The sequence below is a fragment of the Neomonachus schauinslandi genome, chromosome 9, assembly GCF_002201575.2.
Source record: "Neomonachus schauinslandi chromosome 9, ASM220157v2, whole genome shotgun sequence".
Lineage (NCBI taxonomy): Eukaryota > Metazoa > Chordata > Mammalia > Carnivora > Phocidae > Neomonachus > Neomonachus schauinslandi.
Window position 1 is genome coordinate 25,306,094 of NC_058411.1, and position 14,244 is coordinate 25,320,337.

A 14,244-nucleotide genomic window follows, 5' to 3' on the forward strand; every position below is an offset into this window, starting at 1 on the left:
TCTCCAGCCAGCTAATGTAGCCAGAAAGGTGGAAGAGGAAAGCACTGGGTGATTCTCCTCTCTCCTTCCCTCTCCACAGTGTCCTGGAATCAGCCACAACAATCAATTCTCAACCTCACTTTGCTAAGAATCAGGCAAAGAAGCACTACAGCTACTGTGATGCCCGAGTGATCATGTCAGTGCCCTGTACACAGTAGGTGCTCCATAAGTGTTCATTGAATGGCTGTAAAATAAGGGGGTGGGGATAAATGAGAAAGTGGGGGAGCAGAACAAACTGAAAAGCAGGTAGGAAACCCATGGGCACCAACAACTGTGACGAGAAACTGCGGTACCAGTTGTCCTTTGGCTGTCCCCCCTTTCTCTTCCCTTTGGCCAGAATCTTTGTTCCCCCCGTCCCTCATCCTGCTCAGACCTGCTGCTCACCCAGACTAGAGGTCACGCTGTGATCTGCCGAGCCACCTACTGCTCAGATGGCAATGTGAGGGAGTTGCTATTTATCTTTGTTACTGCTGCAAGTGTCCGAGAAAAAACAGCTTCAAAGATCACGTCTGTTGGGATAACCTATTGATTTGTGTCACGTTTCTCCCAATCCCCATTTTATTGTTGTTCAAGACGGGGTCAGGGTAGGTCAAAAATAACTCTTTCCAAAGGAGGCAACAGACTGAGGAATTCTAACAGGAATTCTAAATTCTCTAAAAGGTGTGGGCTGGGGAAGTAATGGAAGACTGAGGTAGCCCAACGCCAAATTGGAGACTTTGGGGAGGGAGGGTCAGGATGAGGTCTGTGACATACAAGCTTAGGGAGACAAGAAAAAATTAACTAGGAAGATAAAATGGATTACAATTCAGGATTGACACCTAGCACAAGCTAATGGAAGATTTGTTTTTAATTAACATAATGTATTATTTGTTTCAGGGGTACAGGTCTGTGATTCATCAGTCAACAGACATTTCTGCAAAGAAGACATCCAAATGGCCAACAGACACATGAAAAAGTGCTTATGGAAGATGTTTAAAAATTAGTTTTTCATACTGGCCAGACCAATTTGCTGAATACAGTTTAAGTGTTAGCCAGCTATTCTATGATCAGTGAAAGGGAAGGCATTTCATATGTATGAAGACCAGATCATCCACCAAATACTTCATCTACCGCAGGGGTCAGCGAACTGTGACCAAATCCAACCACTGGCTGTTTCTGTAAATAAAGTCTTACCGGAACATTCATGTATTGTCTATGACTGTTTTGCTACAGTGGTAGAGTTGAGTAGAGGCCTCAGAGATCGTGTGGCCTGCAAAGCTGTACTTACTATCTGGCCTGTGGCAGAAAAAGTTTCTAGGATCTTAGTTAATTCTCACATCTCCATTTTTTTTAAGTAAACTTTAATTCTTAAGGGATGAATAACTTCCTCAGGATTAGATTTAAGAATGGTGCTGGTTGGGATGCCTGGGTGGCTCAGGTGTTAAGCGTCTGTCTTCAGCTCAGGTCACGATCCCAGGGTCCTGGGATCGAGTTCGGCATCGGGCTCCTTGCTCAGCGAGGAGCCTGCTTCTCCCTCTGCCTTACACTCCCCCTGCTTGTGCTCTCTCTCCCTCTCTCTCTGACAAATAAAATCTTTTTTTTTTTTAAAGATTTTATTTATTTGAAAGAGAGAGAGAGCACAAGAGGCGGGAGCGGGAGAGGGAGAAGCAGACTCCCCGCTGAGCAGGGAGCCCGATGCGGGACTCGATCCAGGGACTCCAGGATCATGACCTGAGCCGAAGGCAGTCGCTTAACCAACTGAGCCACCCAGGCGCCCCAAATAAAATCTTTAAAAAAAAAATGGTGCTGGGATTTGAATACAAGTCTGCTTGATGCACAAAATCTTCCCCTTGACGTGTGTGCGGAGAAGGAGAAGATACTATGTTCACTCTGAATAATGCCATCTGCATAAGTCAAATAGCTAATTAAATCATATGTCTATACAAGTTAAATTTGGCCCAAGGATTGTTCAAACCCCACTGTGTCACCAGAATGTCATTAGTTGAGAAGCTGTTGAGGTTAAGGAAGATACCATCTTAGGTTCAGAAACCTTTGGATTATACTGAGATTTCAGGGTGATGGCTCTTGTCATTGAATTAACTTTTGGTCCATATCATCTTCATAGCTTCAACTACCTCCTTCGTCTTGACCAACACTGACAAGTTGGATGGGGAATAAATATGAACCCTTTCTTACAGGGCGCTCCATAGAGGCATGAGAAAGCAGGGACAAGCATAACCAGTAGTGGTTGAGGGGTAGAACCCACGTGTTCTATGCTTTGTGTTTCATGTCACTCCTTTCCTTGGAAGCAGAGTCATCCCCTCAGACACTTGGCATAGCTAACGCAATACTCAGGATGAGGGAGGTGGCAAAACTAAAAATATTCAGAATGTGGTGCTTTCCAAAGAATCTCTGTTTCTCTCAGATCACTGGATAACTGATAGGAACAGGTAACTGATAACTCAGAGGGAAAAAAAAAAAAAAACCTCATTGTGGTCAGAATGGAATGAAGATATACACTACTATTTGATTTCGGGAAGAAATAATTGCTAAGTAGGGGACAGAGAGAAATATAAAGGGATTTACAAAGGCGATGACATTACATCAGCATCTTGAGAGAGATTGCTTAAGGATAACTAGGAAAGGAGCAACCCACAGAATGTAATTTTTGAATAGCTCCTGGTTCCAAAGAATTCCACTGTAAGTCTCTGGTCCCAGGTGCTCTGTAGGTCTGTTATTTTAGAGCCATATGTACAATGCTTCAAGTAGCATGGTCATGGAGCTTGCAAAAAATGGTGCTTAGGAATTGCAGAAGGATCGCAAAGGTCAGGAGAGAACAACCGTGGGGGTATTTCATTGGATGGTGTGGAATAATATCCATCATTGCAACTCCCCATCACCGCCAACCCTAATTCTGAAGCAAAATACCTTTAGGAATGTGACTCTGTTCAGAGTCAACCTGGCGTCCCCAAGAGACACTAACCTTACCTATTTGGGGAGTCAGGATGTCCTCAGGGTAAGCCAGCCCTCTCTCAGCTCCCCCAGACATCCTCATTCTCCTCCCACAATCCAATCCCTTCCCTGGATGATCCTGGAAGCTAGTTTGAGGGCACGGACCACGGGACCTCGTGCACACCTGCTCTTGCCACACAACTGCCCTACGCAGGATTGCTTGCTTGGACAGCAGCCGTGGCACCCCTGCCCTATTGAGACCCTGGGAAAGTTTAGCTATAGTGAGGGGAAAACAGGAAGATCCAGGAATGGGCAATACCCATGAAACTGACAAACACGAAGGAAAGACACAGGGATGGGACAGTGAAACCACTGCTGAAAATCTCAATTTATTTTGTTTCTTCAAACTTCCCCCTTAATACTAAAAGTCAAATGAGAAGAAACAAGCCAAATACACAATAAAAATGGAAAATGATATGCATCTTTAATATCAAACCGAATCCTGTTTTCCCTCCTCGGCAAGGCAACCCTTCCCAATAGAAGAAATTAAACCCTCTTGGTCTTTAAATGCTGCTGGGGGTGTGCATGTTCAGGTCAGAAGCAGCTTGGTCTCAGGCAGAGGCATCTCAGGAGTTAACCAGGGGTATTTATTTACAGGTTAAAGAGGCAAGCTCCAGAGCTTGCGCTGTGCCGAGGAGACGCTCTCTCTAGTGGCATTCTGGGCGATTACTCCCGAGCACCCAGCCATACCAAAATCAATAAACAATTTCAGCGCAGCCCAGGGAACTTTGCCACACTTAATAAAAGTCTCCAGCTGCAGTTATGGCTTCATTTCACCTTAACGTCTTCTTTAACTGTCCCTTCTTTTCAAGATCAATTAGAGGTACATGCAAAGAGAATAAAGAAATACACACGTGCAGATGCACGCACTAACACATACGCCATAAGCAAACAAGGTCAAGACTAGTTATGTGTGCAGTTGGGCTCTCTCCTCCCCACTCACAATTTCTACTTTAAGATGACCAACAGTGAATAAGTCTGGGGATAGGGCTGGGAGAAGGGAATTGGATTTAGGGGAGAAAGGAGAAGGAGGGAGGTGACGGATTGACCCCATACTTCCTGAGTCCATATAACTAATCCCAACATAAAAGGCACTCCTACTCTGTTTAGATCTTTTTTTCCTCCGAAAATCACCCACAATATTTTTTTTCACTGCTTCCATACTCCCCAGAATATCCATTTAAGAATGATAGAAAAAAAGGGAAATGAGGCCAAAATGTGTTAATGTTATTGTAGTGCCTTGAATTCAAGAGTTGGGAGATATTGCCTGGGGTAGGGAGGCTGGGTTGGGGGGGTGGGAAGAAGAGGTTCAATCTGTTAGCTAAAATGATGCGTGTTGTTGAATTGTTTGTGTGTTTGTCTCACGTATGTTAAAAGGGCCACCCTAACATTGACTCTGGAACCAGGACTAGAGCTTGCTTAACTGACCAGTCATATCAGCCGTTTTCCAGACTTGGTTGGATAGGTGATGAAACTAAATGAGGATCTGTTTAATTTTTTAAGAATGGTTCTAGTGTGTGTTACATTCTATACATCTGAAAGTTCATTGTATATGCACATCTCTATGTGCACAAACCCTTTCCTCTCACTTTAGGAAATTACTGGACTCTAAGTTGAACCGCTCACCCTTTTAGGAAGTCAATAACACTAATTAATTCATCATCTTTCTTGGATTATTTGCCACTGAAGTGTGGTTAGAAACAAGTAGAAAGCTCTATCTGCAAGGAGCATGGAGATAAAGACCTTCCATGAAACAAACACACTTTATAAAAACAAAAGGAAGTCACTCGGATGACGGGAACAGATGGTATTAGGACATTTGGGGTGAATATAGAAACAGTGACACTCCCTCCCCCTCTTTCCCTTTCTCCAACTGTAACCAACTCTGAGCAGTGAGCTCCAAGAATCCAAGAAGAGGGCCATCTTCCTTCAGGTACAAAAGTCCCTTTGGAGGAGGAGACAGCGGCTCTGATTGCTTATCCCATGATCTCTCCTTTCCCCAGACTGCAAAGGCACCCTGGCCATTGGGTGTGTGACATTACGCACAGTAAGGAGAAGGCTTTTACCAAGAACTCTTAGTCCCAAGGTTCTTCCTGCCTAAAGTGTGTCAGTACATTGGTGCTTGTTCTCTGAGCTAGTCCTTCTCCAGTTTTCCGAGGACTTGAATCCATCACTGAGACAGCTATTCCTCTACTCAATTCTCTGTCTTCCTTCTCTCCAAATCCAAACACTCTCATTCCCACCAGTCATTCCCAGTAGACTCTCATATTCACCAAGTGTATCTTTCAATCGAGCTTTGGGTGACCCCAAACATTTAGGAGAGTAGAAGATATTAGAGCAGTAATTATAGCCAAGTTCACATTTCCCCCTGCCAGTATAGAAAGTGACTCTGTTTAAAAGTTCCATTCATAGGGCAGAAAGAATAATTGCACGGTATTTGGCAACTTCTAATGCCGCTACCACAGGTTGGAATGCTAACAATTGGTGTTTGGTAGAACATTCTTTAGCAGTTTAGAGTAAAGAATAAAGACATATCAACCACAGAAATAAAGCGGACTTTCTAAATTTGTCTACTTTTGATCCAAGACCAAACTAGATATGTCAATTATGATCCATGCACTAGGCATTTCCTCAGGTCCTGGTGGCCTTTTATTGCTTACGGGGCGTGACAGGTTCATGACACCTAGTTAACACATTGGGCAGGAAATCCTAAACCTACTGGTAGCTAACATAGGATAAACCACAGGTATACCTACCTCTCTAAAACTCAGTCAATAAACACATTTGTAAAAATATTCCACAAAATGAAGACTGATCTGCAGGTTCCAGTGGAAAAACCCAACTACAAAGGTGCGTGTTCTTGTGCCTTCCTCAGGCCTCTACCCTATTTAATATTTTCATGGTGAGCACAGAGGGGAGGCTCATGTCTAATTCTGTCTTTTGATGCCCGGCAGGAGCTCAGGATGTGCAACTATCTTTATAAGCAACCTTCACAAGCACACTTGTTTAAAAAATAATCAACTGGGACTCTGGTTAGAGTAATGCTTAGCTATTGAGGACTAAAGAAAGGCAAAGTGGAGATTAATACAAAATATATTAAGTAGCTAAAATAAAGAGGCAGCTGGACAGCTGGCTATCTGAAGACCACCTTTATTGTGAGAAGTGCATAAGATTTGTAGGACAACACACCTTCAAGTGATGATTCAAATGGCATAAATCACCAAATTCACAAATGACAGGATCTGATCTTTGTATGTTTTCTGATCTCTGTATGGTTCTATATATCACACAGGGCTTTGAAATATATATTTGGAACCAAGCAACATACATAGAAACTGACTTCAGCTATAAATCAATTCCTGGCTTACTGATTACTTTTTAAGGAAATTATCTGACAGGGGTATATATAAGCTGTAGGAGGTGACTGAAAATCTTTCTGTAGTAAAAAAGAAGACATGATAAAACAATGTATTGACCTGGCCTTTTCCAACCTCAGCCACCTCCAACACCCACACCTAGCCCCCACTGCAACATCCTTGGTACTTGATCCTCTCAACCAAACTCATTAACTACTAATACTCCCAGGTCTGCGTAGCCATGACCAGTGCTACACTCTGTGGTTGCTCCTTCGGGGTATGTCTTTAACTCTTACCATACAACACAAGTCCTGCAGGAAGATTTAAACATCCACACAAAGAGGAGTCGGACTTCTATTCCTATTTACTCAAGTAGTACAGGGCTCTGCTTCTTAGCAACTATAGTTCCACTCTTGGGCCAAGAACTAGTATGAGTCCCTTCTTGGTTCTTCAAGGCAAATGATGAGCAACTACAAAGAATTTTTTCATATGACAAGTGTTGAAAACGCTGACCAACGCAACACTGATGACTGATGGCACCCTGATAATAAATCGTCCTTTCCCAAAGCTGTGGGAATCTTGACTCTGTGCATGCGTGTTCAGGAGTTACCCTGCAATGTGGCCAAGGACTGTGCAGACACCAGATAGCTTAGCACTTCTAGGCCCTGGACTAGAAGTCCCCAGTGAACCCTGGGAATGTGCTAATGGAAGTTTATGAATATGAAATTTCAGTAATCCTTAATAACCTTCTTAGGACCAAATCAAGACTGAAACAAACTGTAGTACACATTTTAGTGCGTACTCCTGTGATTAAAAAAAAAAAACAATTTTTTTTCCCTGTGGTGCCTGGCTGCCTCCGTTTCAGTGGAGCTTTGCGACTCTTCATCTCAGGGTTGTGAGTTCAAGCCCCAAGCTCGGTGTGGAGCCTACCGAGCATTAGTAGGTTAACTAATTAATCAGTTAGTTAATTCGTTTTAACTTAATTAGTTTAACTTAGTTAATTAGTTTTAAATTAATTAAATTAGTTAATTAATTTAAAAAATGAAACACCAAACAAACAAAAATAAATTCCCCAACACTGTAATGTTTCCCTTTACAGAAATTCCGAAATTTGTTTCTAGTTTGGGGAGACAGTTCACAGAAGAGCAGCATTAATATCACTTTGCAAACCAATTTCTTTCTGAAGTTTGAATGAGGAAAAGCATTCAGGAAAAGGTAGTTTGTTGAAAACAGAAATGATTCTAAGAAAATCAATACCACATCTAAGAGCCTTGGCCTGGCAGCTTTTACTGGACTGTTCTCACATAAAAATTTGTTTTTCTTCTCCAGTCATCCTAACCTGGCTCATCTTCCCCCATTCCAGCACTATGGAAGAAAGAAAGCCCTTTCTTTATTAAGGACTCTTCCTTACAAAGGCCTGCTTCCATTTTGTCGACTACCACGAGAAAGAATTCCAGAACTTCCAGAATTCAGACCAAGGGCAACTGAACTACACCTATGGATGAATCCATTGTTGACCCAAATTCCAAATGGGAGTGGGGATCTCCAGCCACTCCCAGCTGACCTCATACCCTTTGTGACCCCAGCATAGCATGTTTGACAGCTGGCTTGCTAGGGTAGGCTTGCTGTATTTAATTCCATTACATACAGTACAGAGATATATAAGTACACACACATATGTGTATATGTGTACGTATATACATATAATTATATAATGACTATTTGTTAAGTACCCATTATGTGCAAAGTAGGAGAGGACAGGGACAAGAGAGTATACAAGAGAATATGAGCATAAGAGTGGGGACACAAAGACGAATTTAAAAGACAACAGCTGTGGGGCTGGCTGGCTCAGTTGGAGGAGCCTGCAACTCTTGATCTCGGGGTTGTAAGTTCGAGCCCCACACTGGGTGTAGAGATTACTTAAAAATAAATAAATAAAACTTAAAAAAAAGGACAACAGCTGAAAAACGATTTGGCAATATATATATCAAAATTGAGTACATACCCCCCGCTATGACCCATCACTCCAACCCCTAGGTATGTGTACATATATTCACTAAAAGAATGTACGAAAATGTTCAAATAGCTACACTGTTTGTAATAGCCACAAACTGTACACAACCTAGATGTCCATCAACAGTATAATGAACATATTAATTGTGGGCTATTATATAATAGAATATATATCTCAGTGGTGAACAACTGATACATACAACAAACTCGATGAATCTCACAGACATAATAATAAGAAAAAGAAGCCAGACTAAAAGAGTATGTGCTATGTTTCCATTTGCACAAAGTTTAAAAACAGGCAAAACTCTTCCATGTTGTCAGAAATAAGGACAGTGGTTACCCTGGGAGGAAGGGATGAGGGATTAAATTGGAGCAGGCACAAGAATGGTTTCTGGGGTGCTGATAATGTACCGTTTCTTTTCTTTTCTTTTCTTTTTTTGTGGTTTTATACCTTTATTTGACAATCAGCGATTAGTTCTCATCCACATTAACTGTCTGTAGATTTTTGAAAGTGGTGACAGGTACACAGGTAACCAGTGTGTAGAGCTTGTTTGGTGAATCTTCATCCTCGTTACGTTTTCTGGACAACCGCACACGGATATGGTATGGAACATTCCTTATTCCTTTGGCCCAGACAGCTTTGTCAAGCCTGGTGTCAATGTGCACATCTGGAGTTCCCATCTCCAATGTACCGTTTCTTGATCTGGATGCTGGTTATTCAGAGGTGCTACTTTGTGAACATTCATTAAGCTAGAACTTGGACTTCATGTATTTTTATTAAAAAGATTTTATGTTTTTACTTTTTAAAATAAAAATAGTATACATCTATGATGTACAACATGATGTTTGATGTGCATATCCATAGTGAAATGATTACTAACTAAGCTAATCAACATATTCATCTCCTCACAGTTACCATTTTTTAATGTGTGGTGAAAGCATCTGAAATCTATTGTCTTAGCAAATTTCCAGTATATAATACAGTATTATTAAGTATAGTCATCATGCTGTGCACTAGATCTCTAAACTTATTCATCTTTTATAACTGAAGCTTTGTATCCTTTGATCAATATCTCTCCCTTTCCCCCATCTTCCCACTCCGGATAACTATGGTTCTACTCTCTACCTCAGTATATTTGAACTAAAAGATTCCACTTAGAAGTGAGATCATGAGGCATTTGTCCTTCCGTGTCTGGCTTATTTCACTTAGCATAATGTCCTTCAGTTTCATATATGTCGTTGCAAATGTTGCAAAAGAAAAATCTTCTTTTTAAGGCTGCATAATATTCCATCGTGTGTGTGTGTGTGTGTGTGTGTGTGTGCGTGATAATTTCTTTATCTACTCAACTGTTGATGAACACTTAGGTTGTTTCCATATCTTGGCTATTGTGAATAATGCTGCAATAAACATGGGGGTGCAGATCTCTCTCCAAGGTACCGATTTCATTTACTTTTGGTACATGCCCTAAAGAGGGACTGCTGATCATATTGTAGTTCTATTTTAAATTTTTGAGGAATCTCCATAGAGTTTTCAATGATGGCTGTACCAATTTACATTCCCACCAACAGTGCACAAGCGTTCCATTTTCTCCACATCTGCACCAGTACTTACTATCTTTTTTTTCATAACAGCCTTCCTAACAGACGTGAGGTGATATTTCATTGTGTTTTTTATTCAAATGTCCCTGATGATCAGTGATGTTAAGAATCTTTTCAAACGTCTGTTGGCCATTTGCATGTCTTCTTTGGAAAAATGTCTATTAAGGTCCCTTGCCCATTTTTTAATCAAGTTGGGGTTTTTTGCTACTGAGTTGTATGAGTTCTTTATAAATTTGAGATATTAACCCCATATTAGATATATGATTTGTGGGGTGCCTGGCTGACTCAATCAGTAGAGCATGTGGCTCTCAATCTCAGGGTCATGAGTTCAAGCCCCATGTTGGACATGGAGCCTACTTAAAAAAAATAGATATATGATTTGTAAATATTTCCTTTCAATCTATATGTTGCCTTTTCACTTTGTTGATTGTTTCCTTTGCTGGGCAGACACATGTTAGTTTGAGGTAGGGTCCCACTTGTTTATTGTTGCCTATGTTGCCTGAGCTTTAGGTGTCATGTCCAAAAAATCATTACCAAGGCCGATGTCAAGGAAATTTTTCCCTATATTTTCTTTTAGAAGTTTTATGGTTTTAGGTCCTATATTTAAGTCTTTAATCTATTTTGAGTTTATTTTTGGGTATGGTGTAAGATGAGGGTCCAATTTCATTCTTTTGCATGTGGATATCCAGTTTTTCCAACACCATTTGTTGAAGAAACCATCCTTTCCCCATTGTGGCCTTGTCAAGAATCAGTTGACCATAAAACTTGGGTTTATTTCTGGGCTCTCTAGTCTGTTCCAGTGGTCTATGTGTCTGGTGTTATGCCAGTACCATATTGTCTGGATTACTATAGTTTTGTAGTATAATTTGAAATCAGGAAGTATGCTGCCACCAACTTAGTTCTTCTTTCTTAAGATTGTTTCAGCTATTCAGGGCCTTTTGTGATTCCATACAAATTTTAGAATTGTTTTTCTATTTCTGTGAAAAATGTCACTGGAATTTTGATAGGGATTGCATTGAATGTTTGTATCACTTTGGGTGGTACAAGCATTTTAACAATATTAATTCTTCCAATCCATGAACCCAGGATATCTTTCCATTTATCTATGACTTCAGTTTCTTTCATCGTTTTATAGTTTTCAGTGTACAGATCTTTTACTGCCTTGGTTAAACTTGTTCCTAAGTATTTTACTCTTTCTTTTGCTTTTTTTTTTTAATTATGTTCAGTTAGTTAACATATAGTACATCATTAGTTTTTGATGTAGTGTTCAGCGATTCATTAGTTGTATATAACACCCAGTTCTCACCACAACACATGTCCTCCTTGATACCCATCTAAGTATTTTACTCTTGATGCTATCATAAATGGGATTATTTTCTTGATTTCCTTTCTAGATCATTGTTGGCATAAAGAAATGCAACTGATTTTTGTATGTTGATTTTGTATTCTGTAATTTTACTGAATTTATTTATTAGTTCTAGCTGTTGTTTTTTTTATGGGGTCTTCAGGGTTTTCTACATATAGGATCATGTCATCTGCAAATAAAAGCAGTTTTAATTTTTCCTTTCTGACCCAGATGCCTTTTCTTTCTTTTTCTTGTTTGATTGCTCTTGCTAGTACTTCCAGTGTTGTGTTGAATAATAATGGCAAGAGGGCATCCTTGCCTTTTACTGGAACTTAGAAGAAAAGTTTTCAGTTTTCCCCATTGCTTCTGATGTCAGTTGTGGGCTTTTCATCAATGGCCTTTATTATGTTGAGGAAAATTTCCTTCTATATCTATTTTGTTGAGAGTTTTTATCATAATTGGATGCTGAATTTTGCCAAATGTTTTTTCTTTACCTACTGAGATGACCATGTGGTTTTTATCTTTCATTCTGTTAATGTGGTATATTACATCATTTGATTTGCATATGTTAAACAAATCTTGCATCTCAGGGATAAATCTCACTTGGTCATGTTTATAATCTTTTTTATGCATTGTTAAATTTGGTTTGCTAGTATTTTATTGAGTATTTTACATCTATATTCATCAGAGATAGTGGTCTATAGTGCATTTTTCTTGTGGTGTCTTCATCTGGCTTTGGTATCAGAGTGATGCTGGCTTCATAAAATGAGTTTGATAGTATTCCCTCTACTTCTATTTTTTAGAAGAGTTTAAGAAGGATTAGTATTCATTCTTTGAATGTTTGGTAGAATTCAGCCATGAAGCCATCTAGCCCTGGGTTTTTCTTTGTTGGGAGCAGGAATGTGTATTCTGCTACTGGAAGAAAAGTTCTGTATATGTCCGTTAGGTCCATTTGGTCTATAGTGTTGCTCAAGTCCATTGTTTCATTCTTGATTTTCTGTCTTGATATTCTGTGCATTATTGAAAGTGGGGTATTGAAGTCTCTTATTATTATTGTACTGCTGTCAATTTCTCTTTTCAGATCTATCAATATTTGTTTTTATACACTTAGGTGCTCTGATGTTGGGTGTATATATATATATATATATATTTATAATTGTTATATTTCTCTGTTGAAATGATCCTTTTATCATTTTATAATGGCCTTCTTTTCCTCTAGAGACAATTCTTGGTTTTTCTTAACTTTTAATTTTTTTTAAAAAATATTTTATTTATTTATTTGACAGAGAGAGACACAGTGAGAGAGGGAATATAAGCAGCGGGAATGGGAGAGGGAGAAGCAGGCTTCCCGCGGAGCAGGGAGCCCGATGCGGGGCTCGATCCCAGGACACTAGGATCATGACCTGAGCCGAAGGCAGATGCTTAACGACTGAGCCACCCAGGCGCCCCATTAACTTTTAATTTTTTTAATTAACATATAATGTATTATTTGTTTCAGGGCTACAGGTCTGTGATTCGTCAGTCTTACACAATTCACAGCGCTCATCATAGTACATACCCTCTCCCATGTCCATCACCCAGCCACCCCATCCCTCCTAGCCCCCTCCACTCCAGCAACCCTCAGTTTGTTTCCTGAGATTAAGAGTCTCTTATGGTTTGTGTCCCTACTTTGCCTGAGATACGTATAACCACTCCTGCTTACTTTTGGTTACTGCTGCGTGGACTATCCTTTCTATTCCTTCACTTTCAGTTTATGTGTGTCTTTAGATCTAAAGTGAGTTTCTTATAAACAGTATACAGTTGGATATTGGTTTTTTATCTATTCAAACAGTCTGTATCTTTTTATTGAGGAGTTTAGTCCATTTCCATTTAAAGTAATTAGTGATAAGAAGGGATTTATTATTGCCATTTTTATTTTTTTATTGTTCTAAACATTTTATTTATTTATTGGAGAGAGAGCGAATGAGAGAGAGAGCGAGAGCGAGAGCACAAGAGCGGGGAGGGTCAGAGGGGGAAGCAGGCTCCCCGCCGAGCAGAGAACCCAATGTGGGACTTGATCCTGGGACTCCAGGATCATGACCTGAGCTGAAGGCAGTTGCCCAACCAACTGGGCCACCCAGGTGCCCCTACTATTGCTATTTTTAAAACAATTTTCTGTTTGTCTTATAGTTCTTTTGTCCCTCTTTCTCTCATGCTGCCTTCCTTTTAAAGCAAAATATTTATTATTATTATTATTATTTTTATTATTATTACTGATAGGTTTCAATTCCTTCTTCTTTTTCTTTTGTGTAACTTCTATAGGTATTTTCTCTGTGGTTTCCAAGGGGCTTTTTATCTTTTTCTGTATGTATGTCTTACTTCAGTAAAAATATAATCCCTTCACTCCAAATTATAACAGAATACAAGGAAAAATGAGTACAGTGATAATTTTAATATCAGTCTTAAAGAGTATCATCACCAAGTTTTTGTGCTAATAAGGGCATTTTCAGCTGCAAGTGACAACAAAACCAATCTAACTGATTTAATCTAGACTATCTAGAAGAGGACTTCCCATACCATGAAGTTCAGAGATAGGGCAATAACAAGATGGCTAATTCATGGTCTGACAAAATCATAAAGGACCCAGGTTCTTCCTATCTTGTGTTCATCCATCCTTGGGCTAGCTCCCTTTATGTTTATAAGATAGTTGCCACGATTCTGGAAATCATACCCATACCGATAATGTCCGGCAGAACTGCTCCTTCCATAATATCTTTTTATTTTAAAATATTTATTTTAATCTTTATTTTAAAAAGCTTTTCCCAGAATGCAGACATTGCCTCCTTATTCATTGGCCAGAATTATATCGATAACATACTACTCCTGCATCAGTCACTGAAAAGGGCATTGGGACCACTATGG